We start from the raw sequence: 24,309 nt of genomic DNA, 5'->3' as shown, positions 1-24,309 counted from the left end.
GCATAGGACACATGGGTAAGGTCCAACTCAGGGCAACAGAGGGGGACACGTGGTACACTTTCTTTTTAATCTCTAGAGGGGAGGTTGGGATGGAATGACGGTGAATTTTTTTTAGAGAATTTTGGGATGATCTCAAGGTCCGAGTCACGAGTCTGGCCAACAAAGCCATTGCCGAAGGGTCGTTGGAGATAAGTGTGAAGAGAGGGCTTATCAAAACCATCCCCAAACAAGTATGTTGTACTCAACTGAAGCATTGGTGCCCTATAACGATGATGTGGGTAGCCTACAAAATTATTGCCCTCAAACTAGTCCCCCCTACTTAACAGAATCATCTCTCCCCATCAGCATGGGTTCATCAAAGGAAGGTCTATTTATGACAATATTTTGGCAGCAATGGTAGGCATTGAATACGCAACATGCACAAAGCAAGAGTGCATTCTGCTGCAGCTGGACCTGATAAAGCTAATGATAGAATAACATGGTCATATATAGAAGTCTTCATGGAAGCTTTGGGCTTTGGGCCTCGCCTATGTCGCCCTATAAGTACACTGGGGGTTGGTAGCCAATCAGAGCTCATGTTCAACAATAGAATAGTGGGCTCCTTTGAGGTCAAAAGGTCTATTAAGTAGGGATGCCATCTGGTCCCCCCTACTTTTTGCCATACGATCACATCCTTTGATCACAATGCTCAAAGCTAGTGCTGAGCGAGAGGAGTTGCAAGGTCTAGCTTTGCCAGGAAATAGCCAACTACTAGAAAAACTATTTGCAAACGATTCTCTCCTCTTCTTGAAGGCATGCCCCCAGGTTGTCAGAAAGCTCTAGAGATTGTGCAAATGTTCTTGGTGGCTTCAAGATGCCAGTGTAATATATAGAAGTCAAGGCTCATCTCCCTATTGAAAAATGACTCCTTTGACCCCTCTGACTAGTCGGGGGAGGTTGTTACAAAAGGGAATATTTTCAGACATCGGGGGGGGGCTTGGGGACGGAAGTAACTCACAAACAAAGATTTCAGTGGGTCCTCAAAAAAATCAGACCAAACATGAGTAGGTGGGACTATGGTCTTCTCCCATTCCCAAGTCCGATTAAAGTGATTAATGCATTTATGCTCCTTATATTGCCGTCACTAGCCCGCTTCTCAAGATGGCGAAGTGTCACTAGAAAGAGTTCTTAAATCTAGTAAAAAGATTTTTATTGGAAAAACAACATGAAATCCTCTAGGCCATGGCAATGGGCCAGTTGGGAGTCAATCGCTCGGCTAGTGGATCAAGGAGGCCTTGGAATTCTCAACCCTATGGTCCATGCAGAAGCTCAATGTGCAAAATTTGTAGTCTCATTGGCTAAACAGGATCAAGCTTGGGCTATTATGACCAAAGATATGATAGAAACAACGGTTCGAAAGGTGGTAAGTGGAAAGAGGTAGAGGTTCATGACAAACTATTAGCCCCGACATGGTCTACCCTTAGTCTAGGGGGCATCTCAGGGGAATTGGTAAATGCAACAGAACACTGGGAGTCTTAGAGTGGGGAGAAGAAACCAGATACTTTAAGAACTCCATTTTGCACTTGTCCCCCTGGCTCTCTAAAGTTGTAGCTCCACCACAAAGTCCATATTGGATAGAAACAGCCAGGAAACTGAATAATAAGGGATTGAATTGACTTAGGCACTTCTGGGATGGTGACAGCAAGAGATGGAAAAACATTGACCTTCTGGTAACCCAGTTCCAACTTAATGGCTTGGAGACTTTGCTGGTCAACAAAGTGATAACAGAGCTTGACAATGTAGTGATGCCAATCTGTGAATCGGGGTTTGAATGAAATGCCTGGAGATGGCCTAGAAGCAGTCTCTTATGGAAACCCCATTCTAAATGCACATATTATGCAATGATGCACAAGAAGAATTGGTCTAGCCCCCTTAACAAGATATGGAAAAAAATGGCCGGAGGAATGGTGAAAGCAAGTAACGAAGAACATTTGGAAGCCAAAGTTGCCGCAGTACATGAAAGTATTTCTATGGAAGGTAATCTGGGGTGCTCTTCCGACGGGTGTGAAGATACAGGAGAGAGAGAGAGAGAGAGAGAGAGAGAGAGAGAGAGAGAGAGAGAGAGAGAGAGAGAGATGGGGTGCAGGTTAGCTAGTGAGGATCTTGCACATCTATTCATGGAATGCCCGGCTCTCAGAGGCATCGCAAGGAAAACATGCAAGTGGGTACAAAGGACATGGAAGATTGGTTTTTCAAGGCTAATTTGGGAAGTCATTCCCTCCTCATCAACACTCAAACTGTAAGGTACTTCTTCTTTCATAATGTATGGCAGACAAGGAACCACCGAGTGTTCAAAGGTGATCCTGAGGTGGCAAGCTTTGTAGAGATTATACAAGAAGGGAAAGTGCTAATATGGACGCGAAAGCAAAATTCGGAAGATTGGTCTAAGACTACTCATGCCTTGTTGTCAACAGAAGATAAGTAAAGCCCTTGTGTTCAAATTCGATGGTGAAAGGCCTTACTACGAAGCAACACACATCCAGCTTGTAAACTTTTGCACCTCAAAGCTCGATACGAGCTTGAGGTTGGTTTTGTAATATTATAATGTGTTTAATTCAATACTCTATTTAAAAAAAGGATGAAAATTTTCCAAGTTGATATTGTGCAACGACTCTATCATAGAAATGAGCTATAATGACAACCTATCTTCTTCTTCTTACTTTTTCTCTCAATTTTACAATGTTTATCTATCTTTTAATGCTCATTTTCCTCCTCTTTTCCAACTTGAGATTGTGCAACAACTCTATCATGGAAATAAGCTTATAAAGAAAACCTATCTTTTTCTTCTTCCTTCGTCTCTCAATTTTGCAATATTTATCTATCTTTTAATGTTCATTTTCCTCCTCTTCAGCAGTGCTGCCATTAGAGGCAAATTGTAATGGTAGTTTATCTATACTAGTAAAATTGCGCCACCTTCGGCGGCGGCATGGACCATCTTACCCTCAAACCCCTTGTAGATCAAGAAAAGTTCTCTCTCTCTCTCTCTCTCTCTCTCTCTCTCTCTCTCGACTTGAAGCACTCGCACGAAGTAAATTTGAACGCCACCCATCATTAGTTCTATCCATAAATTCCCTCTCTCTCACTTGCCGGTTGCGACTCTTACTCTCACCCGCTGCGGTCCTTAAAAATTGTCCCACTCACCAAATGCTCCTAAGAGTGCCACATGTTAGGGGGCAGGAATCCCCCTCTCTATATCTCTTTTTCTCTTTTCTACCTCTCTATTTCTCATACTCTCCCTTCTTCTTCTTCTTCTTCTCTCTCTCTCTCTCTCTCTCTCTCTCTCTCTCTCTCTCTCTCTCTCTCTCTCTCTCTCTCGCGCGCGCGCGCACGCATGCTTACAAAGTAAATTTGAACGCCGCCCATCATTAGTTCTATCCATAAATTCCCTCTCTCTCACTTGTCGATTGCGATTCTTACTCTCACCCAATGCGGTCGTAAAAAACTGTCCCACTCACCAAATGCTCCTAAGAGCGCCACATGTCAGGGGGCAAGAATCCCCCTCTCTATATCTGTTTTTTCTCATTTCTACCTCTCTATTTCTCATACTCACCCTCTCTCTCTCTCTCTCTCTCTCTCTCTCTCTCTCTCTCTCTCTCTCTCTCTATATATATATATTATATTTATATATATATATATATATATCACTACATATATCCCTCCTTCCCTTCATTTTTGTCTCATCCATACGCTTATTTCTCTCTACCCATCTATTTATCCCTTTCTCTCTACCCTAGGCAGCTCTCTCTCTCTCTCTCTCTCTCTCTCTCTCTCTCTCTCTCTCTCTCTCTCTCTCTCCTTCCTTCCTTTTGAATTTTGGAGTCTAGAGTCGACAGTCGCCTACACCACTAGATGGTCAAGCCTCATGACTCACTTTAGTTCACTCTCCTCTCTCTCTCTCTCTCTCTCTCTCTCTCTCTCTCTCTCTCTCTCTCTCTCTCTCTCTCTCTCTCTGTGTGTGTGTGTGTGCGCGTGCGTCAATTACTATATTGTTGCGAGTCAATGCGACCCTACGGCATGGCTCGAGCAGTCATATTCAAAGCGGCCCAACAGTATCACTCGAGACGTTGCCACCTCTCTCTCTCTCTCTCTCTCTCTCTCTCTCCTTCCTGCTGTATCGTCAGAGCACTGATCAAAGGAAGGAATTCTATCTAATGATATTATACATGTACCTCTTTTTAATTTTACAGTCTTTGAGTGCCACCAAAGTTGTGCATTATCTTGCGTGCAGGATATCACCCAACCTAGAGCTTATAAAACAAAAAAAATGTGAGTGTTTAAAGGCCTCTCTCTCTTTGTGTGTGTTTGTGTGTGTGTGTGTGTGTGTAGATCTATGAGATGTCTTGGGATAGTTCTTATGATGTTAATAGTCTCTTCTTCTTCTTCTCCTCCTGCCACCCCTCTTTGTCCCTCCCTCCCCCTCACTCCTTGTCGAATAGATCTTTGAGGTCTCTTCGATTGTTCCTATGAAGTTAAAACTTCTCTCTCTCTCTCTCTCTCTCTCTCTCTCTCTCTCTCTCTCTCTCTCTCTCTCTCTCTCTCTCTCTCTCTCTCTCTCTCTCTCTCTCTCTCCCCCCGACGGCTTGGTTGCAATGGAATTGCGCTCGACTAATCAAAGTATACTACAATGCTTTATGAATCATGAGTTATCAAAGCCGCTATCTCCCTAGAAACAATGCTGATCAACATGACCAACATGCTCCTACCTCGACCTTTGCAGCTATTAAGGCCGCTCCCCTCGATCGACCATTTCGTAATAAGCTGCTTGTTGTGGGACCTCTTGTAATTTTCCATGATCTCTTTCATATTATTGACCTATCTTGATCCAATCAATGCTGCCCTACTATTTAGAGAGAGAGAGAGAAGAAGAAGAAGAAGAAAAGAGTTTTAACGTCGTAGGAAACTATCCCAAGAGCGAGCTGTGAGAGAGAGGGAGAAGAGGGGGGGTGCGAGTCAATGCGACCCTACGGCATGGCTCGAGCAGCCATATACAAAGCGGCCCAACAATATGGCTCGAGATGCCGCCACATCTCTCTCTCTCTCTCTCTCTCTCTCTCTCTCTCTCTCTCTCTCTCTCTCTCTCTCTCTCTCTCTCTCTCGTCTGTTGTGTTGTCGGAGCTACGGGATGCACTGATCAAAGGAAGAAGCTCTTGCCATGTGTCTTGGGGTGGGGGGGGGGGGGGGGGGGGGGGGGCGGGGGGAAATTTCTCCATTTTGTTAGGACATTCTCCATTCCCCCTTTGGAATTCTATCTAATGATATTATGCCTGTACCTCTTTTTAATTTCACAGTATTTGAGTGCCACAAAGATGTGCATTATCTTGCCCGCAGAATATCACCCAACCTAGAGCTTTTAAAACAAAAAAAATGTGAGTGTTTAAAGGCCACTCTCTCCCTCTCTCTCTCTCTCTCTCTCTCTTTGTGTGTGTGTGTGTATAGATCTATGAGATGTCTTGGGATAGTTCTTATGATGTTAAAAGTCTCTTCTTCTTCTTCTCCTCCCGCCACCCCCTCTGTCTCCCCCTCACTCCTCGTCGGATAGATCTTTGAGGTCTCTCGGATTGTTCCTACGAAGTTAAAACTTCTCTCTCTCTCTTTGTGTGTGTGTGTGTGTGTGTGTGTGTGTGTGTGTGTGTGTGTTTGTGTGTGTCTCTCTCTCTCTCTCTCTCTCTCTCTCTCTCTCTCTCTCTCTCTCTCTCTCTCTCTCTCTCTCTCTCTCTCTCTCTCTCTCTCTCTGTCAGCTTGGCTGCAATGAAATTGCGCTCGACTGATCAAAGTATACTACAATGCTTTATGAAGCTGGTAGCATGAGCTATCAAAGCCGCTCTCTCCCTAAAAACAATGATGATCAACATGACCAGCATGCTCCTACCTCGACCTTTGCAACTATTAAGGCCGCTCCCCTCGATCGACCATTTTGTAATAAGCTACTTGTTGTGCGACCTCTTGTAATTTTCCATGATCTCTTTCATATTATCGGCCTATCTTGATCCAATTAATGCCGCCCTACTATTTACTTAGAGAGAGAGAGAGAGAGAGGAGAGAGAAGAAGAAGAGAGTTTTAACGTCATAGGAAACTATCCCAAGAGCGAGCTGTGTGTGTGTGTGTGTGTGTGTGTGTGTGTGTGAGAGAGAGAGAGAGATAGATAGATAGATAGATAGTTCTATTATCGTCCTGGGAGGTCAAATATGACCTATGGGACCAAATGAACATGTCACGTGGTGTGAGTGGAGTTCATAAGTGACTCTCGATGCTCAAAAATGGCTGAAATGAGCGTCGCAATAGAGAGTCCACATCGTGGTTGGGAGAGGAAGGTATGTAGGGAGAGCTCATGGCTGAATATATGGGGAAAAGAGGACCTAATGTGGTCAAAAGCTGAGCACTCAAGTAGTGTGTGGTACTCACTCTCTCGCACTTGACGAGGGCATAAGGTGCAAAGTCGATGACACTCCTCGCCAGTGCCCCAACGTCCTGTCTCGCAGCGTAGAGAATGGGAGCTAAGACGAATGGAGGCAATGGTGCGGATCGCACTCAACGGGATGGGCTCAAGGATGTAGGAATGGGTTCGGTTACCTCGTTCCGAGAAGAAGAGAGATTTGTAGTTTGGGGCAACGTGTGTGGTGTAATGGCTGAAGCGAGAACCTCCGGATTTCTCCCAAGCCATGATACATTGGCGTTGTAAGAAGGCCTCATTAACTTGGGAGTCGATCGACGCATCCTTGACCAAGTGACATGCATCCCATCTTCCAAACCATTTCTTGATATCAAGCATCCACCCCGAACTTAGTATTTTGCTCTTGCATGTCTTTTGAACCTTTTGACTTGCTTCATATGCGATTCTAGGAAGTCGATGCAAAGGGCTACGTTGTGTCTTACGCATGTACTCCACAACCCTTTCCATGCCCAAGACCTCAATGGGAAGCAATCCGGACTCAAGAAGTAAGAGCATGTAGGGTGTTTGTGTCTTGACTTGGAGAAAGTTGGTGAGAAAACGCTTTTGGACATTCTCAAACTCTTTCCAAGTAGACTTCCCGATGCTTCCACCCCACACCTCCACTCCATAAAGAAGCACCGGTGTCACCAATGTGTCAAAGAGGTACTTTTTGAGAGCCCAACACTTGATCTCTCCTGCATTGCACATGTTCTCAAATGCATAATAAGCCCTCTTTCCGGCTTCCAAGCGACGCATTGCACAATCCTTCCATTTATGATTGGATGGAACCTCAAGGCCAAGGTACTTGAAGTGATCTACCACTTCAAGTTTCTCATTGTTGTATACAATGCATGGATTTTCGTCATTGAGGGTCTTTACAAGCATAACCTTGGTTTTGGATCCATTCACGATCAGCCCGCTATGTAGGCAAAAGCGTTCCAAGACACTCATAAGCTTTTGTGCATCTTCTAAGGTATGTGCCAAGAGCACTACATCATCGGCATAAAGCAAAAGCATGATCACCGCATTTCCAATCTTAACCTCTTCTATGCCTTCTTGCTGCATAAAATCAAGAACCATGTATTCCAATTCATCAATGAGTAGCCCAAAGAGGGTTGGGGAAAGTGGGCATCCTTGTTTGACACCAATAGTGCTTGCAAAAAATTCTGAAATTCCATCTCCCATACGTAATCGACATATCACTTTTTGGTAGATGCGAAAGACTGCATGCATAAATTCTCTTGGCACTTGAAGGCTTTGCATACGTCTCCAAAGATTTCCTCGTGGTACCATGTCAAAAGCTTTCTTGAAATCCACAAAACAACAATACAACTTTTTTCCTTTCAATCGAGACGCTTCCATAAGAACTCGAAGAGTGACAAGGTGATCAATAGTGCTATGATGCTTTCGAAAACCTGCTTGGCCAAGCGCACGTTTGCCATTCTTTTCAGCCCATTCACTTATCTTCATCTCCATGATACATCCAAATAACTCTGCCATCAAAGAACCAACCATTATAGTGCGATAGTTGTTCACATTGTTTACATCTCCTCCTTTGTGCAAAGGTTTGATCCAATTTGCACTCCAATCATGAGGCATGCCATACTGAAGTGCAAGGTTAAACATATCGCATATCCAATATCGTGTTTTCTTGCTTGTCCATTTAATCATTTCAGCCTTGACACCTTGAAGGTCACCTGCCTTGCGAGTAGCAAGTTTCTCAAGCGCGCGGCATACATCTTCAATGGTAAAGAAGGGAGACATAAATGGAAGGGAGCTACAACCCTCCATCTTATCAACATTGGGTTGCTCATAGAGGTTCTTACAATGCATATACATATCCTCAAGAGTCAAGTCACCAAAGCTCTCAACGCGCTTGCCTTTTAGATTTTGCCAAAACTTGCCACATGCATGTGCTTTCTCTTGTGCTAAAAGAAGTTGTTTTTCGACTTCCCACCTTCTCCTCTTCTTTTGAACAAGTGCTTTGTATGTGTGTGAACATTCCAAGTAAACTTCCTTGTCTTTGATTGCATCCAATCTTAGCAAGTGTTTTCGGGCTTGACTACATTCCATGTCAAACCATTTCTTCTTGGTGCTACCCTTCTTAGACCTTTTGCAAGACATGTGTTTCGCCGAAAAGCATTCCTTCGCACAAGAGAAAATTACTTCTTTGAAAACTTTCCACTTGCATTCTAATGTTGGGCTCCCTTGATGCTCTATCATGCTTAACATTTGGTCCACCATATCAGCATATATAAGTGCTCGTTTGAAGTCTAGACGTAGGTACAAATGATTCACATCATGATTGGAGGCTACATGCTCGGGCCGTTTACCACACTTGAGGTCAATACATAACATCCTATGATCCGATTCCGGATTCCATTCACCAAGTGTAAAGCTTTGTATGCATTCTAGAGTGGCTTCTGAGAACAACATATAGTCAATCACGCTAGCACCATTGTGCTTTCTACATGTAAAGTCATTGGTGCCTTGCCATAGAGATACACCATTTGCAATGAGCATTCCGGTACTATTGCACATATGTAGAAGTGACTTTCCATAGTGATCCACTTCTTTTGCATCATTAGAACTTCGATTATACATGTATGAGTCATCCACTCTTCTTGATACATGCGGCATGTCGACTTGTTGTGTGTCGTGTTGTAACATATTTGTGCGAGCATTCATGTCTCCAAAAACAATGACTTCACCTTGATCCTTGTAATGAGCAATGTCTTCCTCTAGTTCAACAAAGGGCTGATCTCTATCCATATTCAAGCGAGCATAAAAGTTGGAGTCATAGTGAGGAATGTAGCAGCCGGCCACAAACATGACTTGACCATTTGGTGGGCTGATTTTCAGCCATAAGTAGCGTTTATACTTATCTTCTTTGACAATGAAAACATCTTTCAAACCCTTTTTGGTCATACATGCTACGCCTCCTTGGCCTCTTCGTTGCTTTGCATTTTTGGCCCACATCAAAGAATGTACATCGTATTTGTCAAATCCAAGAATTCGTTGCGCATCATGCTCCCATGTTTCGACAAGAAGTATCACATTGGAGTCATTGGTAAGCTCATCAATGCCAATTCCCGCATTCCATGGATACCCATTACAATTCCAAAAGCTTATTCGCAAGCGTGAGTTGGTCTCATAGATCATGTGTCCCTATTTGTTGGGTGGACTTGCATCCTCCTCAAGTGCCTTTTCTTCTTGAGATGATACCTTAACCTTCTTGCTTCTTTCCTCGTATGCTTTGCGACGTACATTTTGTTGCATAAGAGTGCGATCCTCATATACATTACAACCCGTTCCTTTGAGGTAGATCCAACCATTGTCAAGGATGATCTTTCTCTTTACCTCATCAGCCATGGTACATACAATAGGTCTTTCTCCCGAGCGAGGGACTCCTTGTTTTCCAACTCGATGTGCACCATAAGCCATGATTCCTGACATGCCAAAGTGTGTAGCAAAAAACTCTTCAATAGCAACCGCAAGAGATTGGGGTGTTTCCATGCTTTCCTCCTTGATTCCACGAATGACGATGTTCTTTGAGCGTTTTTGTCGTTCTTGCAATTCTTGAGTGTCCACATTCTCTACATTCTTTGCTTGGACAACGGCTTGCGTGATAGGAGATGTAGAAACCACATTATCCTTACATATATCAGCCCATGATTTGGATGCATTTCTCATCTCACATACATCATGTCGTATTGTATCTATCGTTTCCTCTTTCAATACATGATCACTCTCAACTTTGCTCAAGCGCTCTTTCACTACATTCATGTCCACAAGAGAGCGTTTACATTCTTGAACTTCATTCTCAAGATGCATCAAGCGTGTTGTTTGCATTTCAAGAACCTTCTTGAGGTGCTCATTCTCCACAACGAGAACTCTTAAAGTACCATTCTCCATTGCAAGTGCGCGCAACTCTTCACCTTGCTTGTTGACGGTTTCTTGTAACGAGATCAAGTAAGCCATGATCATTGCTTCCGTTGTTGTAGACGATGTGGTTGGATTAGCATCCAAATTCCTTGGAGATTTTGCATCATTCTCCATGGCGAGTGTGGATTTTTCACCCTTGCGAGTTTTGTCTGACATTGCCTTCAAGTCGGCAACAAAAACGCAAAGTTTTGACAGTTTTTTCAGTTCTGAGATGCTGTTACAGCAAAGCCTTCCATTACACAGAAAAATTATGTCTTTACATCAATGCGTAGAGGGCTTCGTGCTCTTCGATTGAGGCTATAGATCACCTAAATCGGAGTTCGGATGAGCAAGTTATGGTCAAAAGAGTGAACTGCTGTCTACTAGGTCAAAAAACGGCTGAGAGAGAGAGAGAGAGAGAGAGAGGGGGGGGGGGGGGGGGGGGGGGTTGTTCTCACTTTTTTTTATTGATCTCATAGGTCATTTGGCCTTTTTTTAAATCTCATAGGTCGTTTGCCCTTTTGAAGACGTTAATATAACATTTCATCTCTCTCTCTCTCTCTCTCTCTCTCTCTCTCTCTCTCTCTCTCTCGTGCTTGGAATGTCTGTCTGTGTGTGTGTGTCTTTTGGGGTTTGGGGGGGGGGGGGGGGGGGGGGGGGGGGGGGGGGAATTGAGCTCGAATTAAAACGCGGCACGTCCGAAGTGTTGAAGGAAGTTGGGGGAGGGATGAGCTCGAATTGAAACACAGTATGCCTAAAGTGCATAGAAAATTCTCTCTCTCTCTCTCTCTCTCTCTCTCTCTCTCTCTCTCTCTCTCTCTCTCTCTCTCTCTCTCTCTCTCTCGCCTGGTTGCAGTGCGCACACCTCGGAGCTGGCCGGTTGAAGGAGCTACTGCCATGTGTAGGGGGGGAGGGCCGGAATCCTTTCCCATTATACTAGCACTAGTGTCGTCGGTGGCGTTCAGACGCCTCTCTTCTCTCTCTCTCTCTCTCTCTCTCTCTCTCTCTCTCTCTCTCTCTCTCTCTCTCTCTCTCTCTCTCTCTCTCTCTCTCTCTCTCTCACACACGCGGGGGCTCAGTCTAGACTCCACTGAGAAATTGGGAGATGTAAGGCACACACGCCGGAGCAACGTGCTTCCGCAATTTTGGGGGGGGGGGGGGGGGGGGGGGGGGGGGGAGGACGGCCCTGCCCATTTCTCATCTACCATAGACAACCAAATGTTGGTCTGATCATTCGGAGAATCGAGACAATCAAATAAATCCGTAGTCCTAAAATGCCAATTGGATTTTGTAGTGTTGCCTACTGACGTCCCACTGTCGATTATAAACCGAGCTACATTAATTAAATACCGTTTAGGTGAGCATTGATGGCTTCTTTCTATCTCTCTCAACTCCATGGCTTTGAGAGGTGGTTTCTGATCAAGAGCACCTCCCTTGCGCTGTCTCTTTAAAGCTCCATATATAAAGCAGGGCATCCAATCATGACTCCGTCACCTTTCTGAGCTAGATCAGTTCCTCCTTTCCCTTTGAACTTGCCGGATGAGGCTTAATTCAACTGTTTCCTTCCTCCCTGGCTTCCAATAAAAGATTTGAAGCTACTACATGCAACTAATGACTGTGTTGGCATGAGCAAAACTTCATTGAAGAACTGTTTTGTGTTCGTTGCAATACAACTGCTACGGTGAGGAACCGGTTGGAAATTAGCCTCATGCTCAGAACAATGTAATTTTGCTATGGGTGGGGATGTGTAGATATTCCTCCCGCCTTGTTCGGCCTTCTGGGCTCCGCATTGCCGAAATCTTCACATGAAGGCTACCTCCTTCCATGCGAAGATAGATCGTGTGAAGACAGGAAGCATCTCCGCATTGCCGAAACCTTCACATCAAGGCTGCCTCCTTCCATGCGAAGATAGATCGTGTGAAGACAGGGAGCACCTCCGCATCAGCTTGGCACCACCGTATGTTGACGCAGGCGACTGGCGCCGCTTGTAAGAGCATAGAGAAAGCTTGATAGGTGAAGGATAAGCAGACCCACAGACGGGTCCCTATGACCCAAAATACCGTGGTTATTTGCAGTATCAAAAGAACTATGTCTTTCACAGCTCTCCATTGCTGCAGCGTACGCTGATGAGAGCAAGGAACCGCCACTTGGGTGACTCTGCAATGGTGGCAAGCATTCCTGTGGGGGTGCAAAATTGCCGTCCCCATGTGTGTGTGTGTGTGTGTGTGTGTGTGTGTGTGTGTGTGTGTGTGTGTGAGAGAGAGAGAGAGAGAGAGAGAGAGAGAGATGGGAGAGAGAGGTCTGCGCACGCACTTGTGCATGTGTGTGTGTGTGTGTGTGTGTGTGTGTGTGTGTGTGTGTGTGTGTGTGTGTGTGTGTGTGAGAGAGAGAGAGAGAGAGAGAGAGATGGGAGAGAGAGGTCTGCGCACGCACGCGGTGTGTGTGTGTGTGTGTGTGTGTGTGTGTGTGTGTGTGTGTGTGTGTGTGTGTGTGTGTGTGTGTGTGTGTGTGTGTGTGTGTGTGTGTGTGTGTGTGTGTGTGTGTGTGTGTGTGTGTGTGTGTGTGTGTGTGTGTGTGTGAGAGAGAGAGAGAGAGAGAGAGCCACAGCAATGTGAAGCGGAATGTGCCTCACATTTCAAGAGAGAAAGAAAGAAGTAGGGTACACAGATGGAGAAGCTCTCTTCTATGCGCATGCGTCTGTGTGTACAAAAAAATGGGGACGGAGACGGCAAAGGTCTTGAAATTTTAAAGGCAAGAGAAACGGCTAGATGATGGAGGAAGGGGGTCCATGCTTTCACCGCCCAAGGGTCACCATTTGTGACACGTGTGGCCTAGGCTTTTAACTATCAAGAATCTAAAGCCGCCTCTCCTCTCTCTCTCTCTCACGGGGGCTCTCAATCCAGGCTCTTCTATGCAGCCGAGAGGCACAAGACACACACATCGGAGCAACGTGCTTTCGCCATGTGTCAAGGGGAGGGCCAGAATACCTCCCCCTTTCATTATAGTATAGATTACAATTATTATACCATATACTTTCTTTTACTCTATTAAGGGGTTGTAACACGAGGATAAATATAGTAGCTTGTGAGCTTTGTGATCAAAAGGAAGAGACTGTACATGTGCCCGAAATTTCCACACACATGATTGCTAATCACTATCTGAACAAAACTACGGTTGGTTCACCCCACCTACATATTTTTATATTTATCTTTAAATTTTAATTTTGAAAGTGAGAACCCTACAAAATGTAGATAAACATAGTTGTCATTTAGCTCTAAAAATTGTTCATGTGTAGGTTTTTCAAGTTTCTAAAAGAAGATTCTTTTGAGCACTATTGCTAATGCAAAAGATGTTGTGAAAAGAGATAGAAAAATATGGTTAAGGTTGATTCCATGAAAGGGTGCACACATAACATGAAAATTTGTTGCTCCATCTTACAATTGATGAGTTGGTAGCTAGATCCTTCCTCAATATCAAAACCGTCAAAGGACTACACATGGTTTGCTACTCACAGTCCTATTTTCCTGTAACCTTTAGATTGTGTGTGAGTGATTCTTCTATGAGTGCAACACCTTTGTGTGCAAGAAGAGCTTGGTGGCAACAGCCTCAAAAAGCAGAGGAGCGATTCAACCTCACGATTTCTTCTCATGTGCTTACCCTTTGACTAGGAATAAAATTAGTCTTTCTATGAGGGATGTGGACCAAAAGATAGGGCAAGATATACATAAATGTAGCCTGTTTTTGGATATGGAGAGAGAGAGAGAGAGAGAGAGAGAGAGAGAGTGTGTGTGTGTTTTTGGAGTATTAGTCTAAATATTTGGAATCTCATGAAATTATTCACATTTCACATGTTATCTTCAACTAGTAAAAGATGAATAAAAATCCTATCAAAGAGGTTGAGTGTACACTGCGGAAAAGCTACATTTGAGGACTTTGCCCCAAAATCTTGTGAAAACTACAAAGACTAGTGATGCACCTCCCACTATAGTGCTCCAATTGATAGGGCAAAGAGCAGTAGGTATGCTTTGAGACAAAGTAGGTATGCTTTGAGACAATCTAGCAGATCCTCACATTTGAGAAGTTTTAGCCAGGGTTGGACTATGTCATGTTGATAGACTATGATGAGCCATGTTGATACAAAGAAGCCATGGAAATGGTTGACAAGGTCAATGTTGGGTGTAGGCCAGGTGGCCATGGGAACCACCCCTAACTTCATTTTCTCTATAATGAATATAGGGGGAGAAAGTGAGAGTGGACTTTAGCGCTCTCACTTTCTACTCCACTAACCCAAGCAATTGTATGTGCTTCTCCTTCTTTCCAAATTCCCCCTCAGAGACTCTTCCTTACTAGTGCACTTATGCACACACGCATCTACACGCACGCGCACTCTACAACTGGTATCATAGCAAGGCAGACATGACCGACGCGCACGATGGCTTCTTGCCGCTCGGTATGGGAGCGACAGAGCTTGACCATGGCAACTTGAGCTCGATGACAACAAATCCAGAACGCATCAAAGCTTGAGTGGATTCCCCGACGTGCGCAACCTCTTTTGAAGAGATGGAATCTTGAAGATTTCTCAAGAATCTGCAGAGAATTGAGAGCTTGCAATAAAGCAAAGAAAGTTGGGACAGAGAAAACCTTGAAGGTGAGCCTTGGAGAGCTTAGCAAATTGGAGGAGTTGAAGCTTTGAAACCTTAAAGAAATTGAGCAGCAAGCCACGGGAAAAATTCTCAACAGAGGAGAATTTTGCAGAGCTTATGAAAAGCAAGGCCAAGCTTGGAAGGTTTGGAGAGTCTAGGCATCGAGCTTGAAATCGAAGGCATGTGAAGAAGGGGGAATCGATTGAAAAGGGTGCTAAAGCAAACTTAAAGCAACGCTCAAATCTGAAAAATGAGAAGGAGCTCGAGAAAATCAACTTTGGCTTGCAGCGTTGGAGAGAGGGAAGCTAGCAAGCACTTCGAAAGCAAGGGGATTCTGTGTGTGTTCATAGACATACACACTCAAAATCAAACAGTTTGTGTAGTTGGCAATTTTCTCAGAATCAATAGAGCAGATTTAGAAATTAATTTTTAAAAAATTTCTCTCTTCAACAGTGTGTTCACACACACAAAACAGAGAGAGAAGACTGACTCGTGGAGCATCCTCTCGGCCTCAAAGGAGGTAGAGAGAGCTGGCATCAGTAGCACAGAAAGAAAGAGAAAGAGAGAGAGAGTTTCGAGCTTCAAAACTCTCTTGGTCACGGCAACGAGAGCAGACACGTACGCTTTCGATGCGGCCGCACACACATACAAATAGGCGTGTGCGAACACGGGTGAGTAAGCCTTCCCGGCATCGGCCTTGCATCTTTTGGTGGCATTTTCTCTTCAACTTTGGCATCGATTCTCTGCACCGACTTTGAGCATCGACAGCTACGACCTCAACGATTACTTCCGTCCGACGTAGAAGGCGACATCGACCACATTTTTCCTCGGTTTTGAGCATAGACGGCTATACTCCTGTCTGGTGATGGGAGGCAACATCGGATCATCATACCGAAATTGACTTTTTGGCATCAACTTCGTTGACGATTTTCTCTTGGCATGCGCAGGTGAGGTACCTCTATTATAGAGGAGTGACACCCCGCATTCGCATAGAGCATATTTTTGTCACGCGGTGAAAATCGGCATCGATGTTCCTAGTCTAAACCGACATGCAGGTTTACAGGGGGCTTTTGAGCCCACATACACCTACAGGCACAACGCCTTCACAAGCACATATGACAGTCATTTTGGCGGTTGTTTCTCTGCGGGTGGCCGTGCATTGATAGATGCATGTTCTTTTGAGCACACATAGTGCTATTGAGCTCTTTTAAGAGCAGATATCCCCCCAAGGATCTTGTTTATTGCACACAACAGTTCTTAATGCCTATTCGTGCGCGATCACTCAGGTACGTTCAGTTGCGGTCATTGTCCATGTATGTTGTTTGTGGCACCAATTTGGCATGATACTTCGGCAGTTTTTCGGCCGTTTCTGAGACTCAATTTTGGAAGATCCCTTTCTGATACTATGGCAGGTGTCTTTGAGTCTGCTTAGCCTCTAGAGAGTCATTTGTATAAGGTTTTCTTTGAGCTAGGGTATGCTCGAATGTTGAGATACCTTCGGTGATACATGTACCTTGAGTTCCCCATTACGGTACCCTCGCCATAGGATATGTATATGATTTCATTTTATGCTTGACGTTGTGTATGGCATTCTATTGGCAATGACAATGCCAATTTTTTATGCCCAATTAATGCAGTTGTCACAATCTATTCGTTTTTTGAGTTGAGTTTTGGCTCCACATACAAAGGAGACTCTGCTAGATTTTTCCCGCGAGTTGTGACTTTCATTGTTGGCACTTTTGAGCCTATTTCGGTTGAGACTTTGCTCCCGATACAAAGGTTACTCTGCCCAAATTTCTACAGCTCCTCACCATAGTTTGGCACCTCTCAAACCCTCTTGTCAACGATGGCTTCTTCTTCAAAAAGGAGGAGTATTTCATCCGCAAGTTTGATGGCAGCAACATCGCCATGTGGAAAGAGCACCTGAAGGATGTTTTGACTAACAAATGTCTATCAAAACCGTTGAAAAAGCGTGCAAAGGGTGATGGCTATATGTAGGCTCAATGGGAGCTTTTGGAGGCAAAATTCATGCTTACGATACGTCTACATTTAGCAGAGTCAGTGTTCTTCACTATCATAGGGAAGATGACAGCCAAGGATCTATGTGATAGCTTATGTTCAGCATGGGAGAGCAAAAGTGCATCCAACAAAGTTTTTTTCAGGAAAAAAGCTTAGCCGCATGAAAGAAGATAGCATAGTTTCTGGACACTTAAATGATTTCAACTCCTTGTTCAATCAGTTGACATCTCAGGGCTTGTGAGTTTGACGATGAACTCAAGTCTATATTCATGTTATGCTTTTTACCCAGTTCATGGGACAAATTTTGCATAGCCATAAGCAATTCAGCTTTGAATGGCAAGATAGTATTCAATGATGTCACAAATGCCTTGCTCACTCAAGAGATTCGGCGTAAATCTCTTAAAGGTGCTAGTCATGGAGATGCATATATGGTTGGCAGTTCAATGAAGCAAAGAGTTTGTAAGAAGAACAAGAGCAAAAGCAAAAGTAGAGAGCAAAATCCGCGTAGTCAGAGCAAAAACAAGAACTCTAATAGAGAGCGCAGTGCCAAAAATGTCGAGTGTTACCATTGCCACAAAAAGAGCCATTACAAAAAGAATTGTCGCAGTTTCCTAAGAGAACAAAAAAACATGCAAAAAGATCATTCTGGCAAAGGCAAAAGTACGGTAAAGATTGAGGAGATCAACGTGGTTAAGTCTCCCATACCTACCACTATAGTAGAGAATGCTCCTCCTTTAGTGATGAATGTTATGCCATTAGTGATTAACAACAACAGATCCCTCAAATGTTCTTATTTTCACTTCGGATCTCACTCCATATGCTTTGGTTGCACGGGATGAGGGTTATGCACAGAATAGGATTCTAGATTTTGGCACAAGTTTTCATGTCACACCACCTTGAGGGAGTCACTATAATAAAAAAATTCCTATCACATGGGTTCAACATTGGGGATTATTTTATTCTATATTTTTTCATGTTTTTATATACATAAGGGTGTTGAAAAAATGTCCTTGAAAAAAACTTACAGATTGAATAGGAAAAGGGTCCCTTTTATTGATGAGAAATTTACAGCTAAGGGGTTTTATAAATAGGGCTTGAACGCACGTGATGTATAGATTTTACATATAGTGACCCCCCCCCCCCCCCCCCCCCCCCCCCCCCCCCCCCCCCCCCCCGAGCATGCCACATAAAGGTTGTTTTCCTCTTATGCATTCATACAGGGTATAGTCAAGCTTGGTGATTCCTATGAGCTTGACATTATTGGCATTAGTGATGTGAAGCTTCAGATGTATAACGGCTCTACTTTTGTATTGCAAAATGTCAGAGACATATTCCCAAGCTTACAAAGAGCTTGCTTTATATAGGGCAATTGGATGATATTGGTTACAGTAGTATAGTATTTGGTAATCGTTCTTGGCTAATCCACAAGAACAACCTTGTCATGATGAAAGGTCGTAAAAGCAAATTCTTGTACTCTATGTTTGTAATGGGTGTCCATGAACACTCTATCTATGTTGTCGAGTTGTTGTCTGCTGAGTTGTGGCATAGGTAGCTATGGCATATTAGCCAGAAGGGAGATAAAACACTTCAACATTTTGCCTACTTACCTGTGTTAGATTACACAAATTCTCCATTGTGTGAGCATTGTCTATACGGAAAAAAAACCACGTTGACATCTCCACCATTGAACAAGAAACTAGGCGAACCCCTAGACTTAGTGAGCAGTGATTTGTGTGGTCCAAAGCCACATAAGGCTCCAGGAGGTACAAACTACTTTCTCACGTTCCAAGATGATTATACCAAAAAGGTGTGGGTGTATCTCCTTAAGCATAAGGAAGAAGTCTTTTCTACATTCCAGAAATTCCTCACCATCGTTGAGAACCAATCGAGGAAAAAGCTTAAAGCTTTTTGCAAGGACAATGGTGGAGAATATGTCTCCATGGAGTTCAAGGATTTATGCAATCAAAGAGGCATTCGTAGGCCGTTTACTACTTCGTACACACCTGCTCAGAATGGGATAACTGAAAGAATGAATCACACGATTCAAGAGCGAGTTATCTCTATGAATTCTGCAGTAAAACTTAATCCAAATTTTTGGGGGGAAGTTATTCTAATAGCACTACACAATATCAATAGGTCACCTATCTCTCCTTTGAATTTCAAGATTCCATAGGAATTGTGGACTAGGAAAACACCAAGCTATGAGCCTTCGTGTGCGTTTGAATGTGTGGCATATGCACATGTGCCTAAAGAACTTCGTTGCAAGTTAGATCCTAGGTCACACAGATGCATTTTTATTGGCTATGGTGCAGATGGAAAGATGGGCTATTGTCTCTAGCACCCAAAATCCCGCATCCGCATCTCACATGTCATTTTCATTGAATCAAAGATACACAAGAAGCCCTTTAAAGAAATTGAATACAGAGGCGTTGAGGATGTAGCCTCCGAACCAACTCAATCTAGTAGTGATGCACCTAATTGTAAAGTGCAAGATACTATTATTGCTCCAAAGAGATCACAGTTCAGCAGTCAGGCATCAAGACACTCTACAAGAGTATCACGTGCGCCCGAGCGGTTTGATCCGGGGATACATCACATTTTGGTCACTGACAATGAAGAGCCAATCTGCTACAAAGAAGCTATATAGATGGATGATAGCGTTAAGTGGGAGTAGGTTATGTAATCAGAATACAATTTGATTGTGGCTAATGAGACACGGGATTTGGTTGAACTACGGCATGGCAAACATGCTTTACCTTGCAAGTGGGTATACAAGAAGAAGTATACAGTGGAAGATCTCGAGCCTAGGTCCAAGGCTCGTCTAGTTGCCAAGGGATTCAATCAGCAGAAAGGTGTGGATTTTGACGAGATTTTCTCTCCAGTAGTCACGATGACTACGCTTCACATTGTACTTGGCTTGGTTGCTATCCGGGACATGAAACTTGTTCAAATGGACGTGAAAAGAGCATTTATTTACGGGGATCTAGATGAAATGTCCACATGAAACAGTCATAGGGTTTTGTATGTGAAACTCAAAAGCCAACGAGGGCAGAATTGGTTTGTAGACTTAAAAAGACACTCTATGGCCTCAAGCAAAATTCAAGGTGGTGGTACCAGAAGTTTGACAAATTCATGCAGTCTCAGGGTTAGATAAGGAGTCGAGAGGATCACTGCTTATACACAAGAAAGTTGAACGATGGTTCTTTAATCATCTTGATCTTGTATGTAGATGATATTCTTATCGCAGGGAAATCAGTTGATGAGATCAATCAATTGAAAAAGATGATAATCACTTAGTTTTCCATGAAATACCTGGGAAATGCCAATCACTTTCTTGGTATGCGCATCAAGAGAGATAGGCAACGTGGAATTCTTGAATTGTCTCAAGAAAGGTACATCCAGAAGGTCTTGCAACTTTTTAGAATGCAAGGAAAGAAGTCATTGAGTACCCCAATGCAACCATACTTAAAACTTAGCAAGGAAGATTCTCCCAAGACAAATGTTGAGAAAGAGGAAATAGCAAAAGTGCCATATTCTTGAGCAATTGGAAGTTTGATGTACGATATGGTAACCACAAGACCAGACATTACACATGCAGTGGGAGTGGTTAGTAGGTACATGTCAAACCTTGGCAAGAAGTATTGGGAAGCAATCAAGAAATCCCCAGATACCTGAAGCGTACAGTTAGCAAGTGTTTACGCTTTGGGAACAACGATGCATCTATTGTGGGTTACACGAATGCGGATTGTGCGGGTTGTGTGAATAGTAGAAGATCCAAATATGGCTATGTGTTCATGTTTGCTAGAGCGGCTATCTCTTGGAGATTGTGTCTTCAAGACTACACGTCTTCATCTACCACTGAGGCAGAGTATGTTCCTACGTCTGACGCCAGTAAGAAAGCCATATGGTTAGCTCATCTAGTGGGAGATTTGGGCATTCACGAGGTTCCAGTATTGCATTGTGATAGTTAGAGTGCCATTTCTTTGGCAAAGATTCCGATGTTTCACTCAAAGTCGAAACACATAGAGGTCAAATACCATGCCATACGAGATGTATTGGTTGGCAAGCGCATTGATAATGTAAAGCTTCACACTGACGACAACCCCACAAATGCTCTCATAAAGAGCTTGGCCTCATAGTGGTTTAAACATTGCATAGAGCTTATGGGTGTAGAATGAAGCCTAGATGATACATCATTGACTTTGTATAGACTTACTATATTGACGCCACTATTGGACACCCTAACCTTCAAGTGCGAGGTTGTTGGGATGTAGGTCAGGTGGCCATGGTACCCACTCTTAACTTCATTTTCTCTATAATGGAATATAGGCAGAGAAAGTGAGAGTGTACTTTAGCACTCCCACTTTCTACTCCACTAACTCAAGCATTTGTCTGTGATTGTCCTTCTTCCCCAATTCCCCCTCACAGGCTCTGCCTTACTAGTGCACCTATGCACACACGCATCCGCATGCACACCCACTCAGGTCATGCAATCAGAGTTCAATTCTATCGTTAACAATGAGACATGGGACTTTGTTGAATCACCAAAAGGCAAGTAGGCCTTACCTTGTAAATAGGTTCACAAGAAGAATTTTACATTTGATGATCCTACGCCTAACTACAATGATAGATTGGTTGCAATGATTAGAGACTTGATTAAAACTTAAAGATTCAAAGCACTACATCATTGTAAAATTACAATAAACACATACCTCAGTTGGGCACCAAATCAACAAAGATCATGCAAAATCAGCAAGCATCAAGAGAATCATGTCACAATCGGGGACAAGAGCAACGAAGTTAAGGAGGGAGGGCGACAAGCTGCCTGCATTAAACGCAAGAATTCTCTTCTCGATGCGGCAACAACGCTACAACAGAGAGACTGCAGTAGAGAGATAATATTAGCTTATCCTTTCACGATGGTAGCCTTAACTCACGGTCACCTTGTCGCCATTCCTTTCTTGCACGCTATTTGTTCCCAAAAAAAAATGAGTTCGCATTCTTTTCATAAATCTGGCCATTTGAGACTCATTTTGTGGCCTTGATAAGTGGGTTTTTACTCTATCAAGTGATTGTTCCCACCCATCTCTTGGCTAGTGGATTTTGATGCCCACATAAGTTTTGCCCGCCAATAATAAAAAGGTCATTCGCCAAGAAAATAGTACAAGATCGAAGATGTCTTCAATTTCAACCTTGACAACTTGTCCATAAATTCTAGAAAAAGTTGAAAACTAAAAATTGTTTGAGAACTACAATAAATTAAAGCCATTATCGGATTGCCAAAAAGAAAACATTGTCATCATACTATATCTTGTTTTCGTCAATTCCACAACTAGCCAAATTTCCACACATAAGTTTTGATTATTTGGGACGAATTAAAAGGCAAAAAAACAAGAATCTATTGGGCTCTCCACATGTCAATTTTTGCATCTGCCGATTATTGTTTTTTTTTCGCAACCAAAATCGGTCAAGACTTTTGACGATTGACTACTACACCGTAGATAAGTATCTTTTTTTTTAATACTACTCTTAAGTGTTTGCATATCTTATTACTTAAAATTAAACACTTCGGCATGCCTACTGCAAGCACCTACGATCATTTAATCAATTAGTCAAGTTGCAACCAAGTCTTATAAGAAATGCATGCAACGCATTGAATTGAAAAAAAATTACTTCGTTCTCCACATATTGAATATGCACTAACACTTAAAAAGAGTAAAATTAGTAGAAAGCATTTAGCTTCAAATATTTTGATGGTACCAAAGATGCAAGCACTCTATTGGCTTGGGTCAATCAGCGAAATGGTTACTTTCATGATGAAAATTTGTTAACGAGTGATCAATTCAATTGCACATCCAATCATCTTATTGGTAGTGTTTCATAATTGTGGAATGCTATCAATAAACCGAGTGTCCATTCAAGGACATGGTCAGATGGTTTATGTTCCAAAAGCTATCTCTCCCATCATTTTTACCTACATAGTATGGTTCAAAAGAGCGTAGGCAATTGGATTTAGTATGACATGGTAAAAATGAAGGTATACAAGCCTATGTTGATAAATTTTGATTTTTTTTAACTTAATTACTTGCCACAGAACATAAAAGTAAGAAAAAACCAAAGCAAAAATCATTTTTTGGTTTAGGATCCCACCTTGGTGCTGAAGTAGAATATTTGAGCATACGAATTTATCAAAAGCTATTAATTTAGCATTGAATGTTGAGAAGAAAAGTGGAGGTTGTTGACATAATATTGACTTTTTAGTTACTGAAAGAAGCCTTCTAACTTTGATAGGAACAGGAACTAGAGTCCTACATTTTCAAGAGAGACAAATTTGACAATTTTTATCCACCTTGTCAACACAACGACAACCACCATAAGTCTAAACATGAAAATACCAACCCTTAGCAAGGGCAACATCTGAATCAAGTTTCCAATGACAATGACATATTGTTTTAAGTGTTTAAAATATGGTCAATATGTTGATAAATGTCCAACTGACAATAAAGGTAAAAGTAATGGCCAATCAAATGGTGACAAATGCATCAATAACTAGCAAGGCCATAAGACAATCATACTAATGGTGCAACACTCAACTTCATTGAAGATATCTCTCCCAAGTGCATGAACCTAAAGCTAGCTATAGGGAGGGTATGATCTTGATCTTGGCGGTAGCGAAAAAACTCTCTTCATACTTTGATTAAGATGAAGGAAACAATCCAAGTTAAAGATGTCACAATTTGTTTGATGACGGTAGTAATCATGATTTTATCTAGTCTACATCATGTGCCATCTCAATATAAGGTTAGGGCTCTTTGAATAACCAATGATATAACTCTAGGAATCAAGTGGATGTGGAAATTTATATTGGTGCTTTTGCACAAACATGACCATTTTCTATTGCACCGTTGCATGAAATAGACGTGATTGTGGGTATGCCATTCGGACATGAATTCAATCCATCTGTTGATTACATAATATGTTCACTCACCCTCATGCATAATGATCAAAGGAATTACATTCACATCAAATTTTTCCACTTCTCTCTTTCCCATTAGCCAAGAAATCCATCAGAAAGCAAAACAGAACATACCTTCTACTTGTTAATGAAGTGTCTACTACCAAATCACAACCATCACATGAGGATTTATATGATGAATTTCTTTTTCACTTAGATTGTTCTATGCATGATTTCCCTCCCAAAGTTTCACCTTCATGGCTTGAAGACCATAAGAAAGAGATCATTCCTGGTAGTG

General features: G+C 42.8%; 1 pseudogene; it reads right to left on the bottom strand.

Moving 5' to 3' along the window:
• Nucleotides 1–11,841: 11,841 nt before the first annotated feature.
• On the bottom strand, nucleotides 11,842–12,601 carry LOC147465521 (uncharacterized; annotated as a pseudogene).
• Nucleotides 12,602–24,309: the final 11,708 nt, after the last annotated feature.

Source organism: Adiantum capillus-veneris, chromosome 1 (genome assembly GCF_014529385.1).
Source record: "Adiantum capillus-veneris isolate H3 chromosome 1, ASM1452938v2, whole genome shotgun sequence".
Taxonomy (NCBI): domain Eukaryota; kingdom Viridiplantae; phylum Streptophyta; class Polypodiopsida; order Polypodiales; family Pteridaceae; genus Adiantum; species Adiantum capillus-veneris.
Note: the sequence above shows the minus strand (reverse complement) of the source record. Positions and strands in the feature narration are given on the sequence as shown.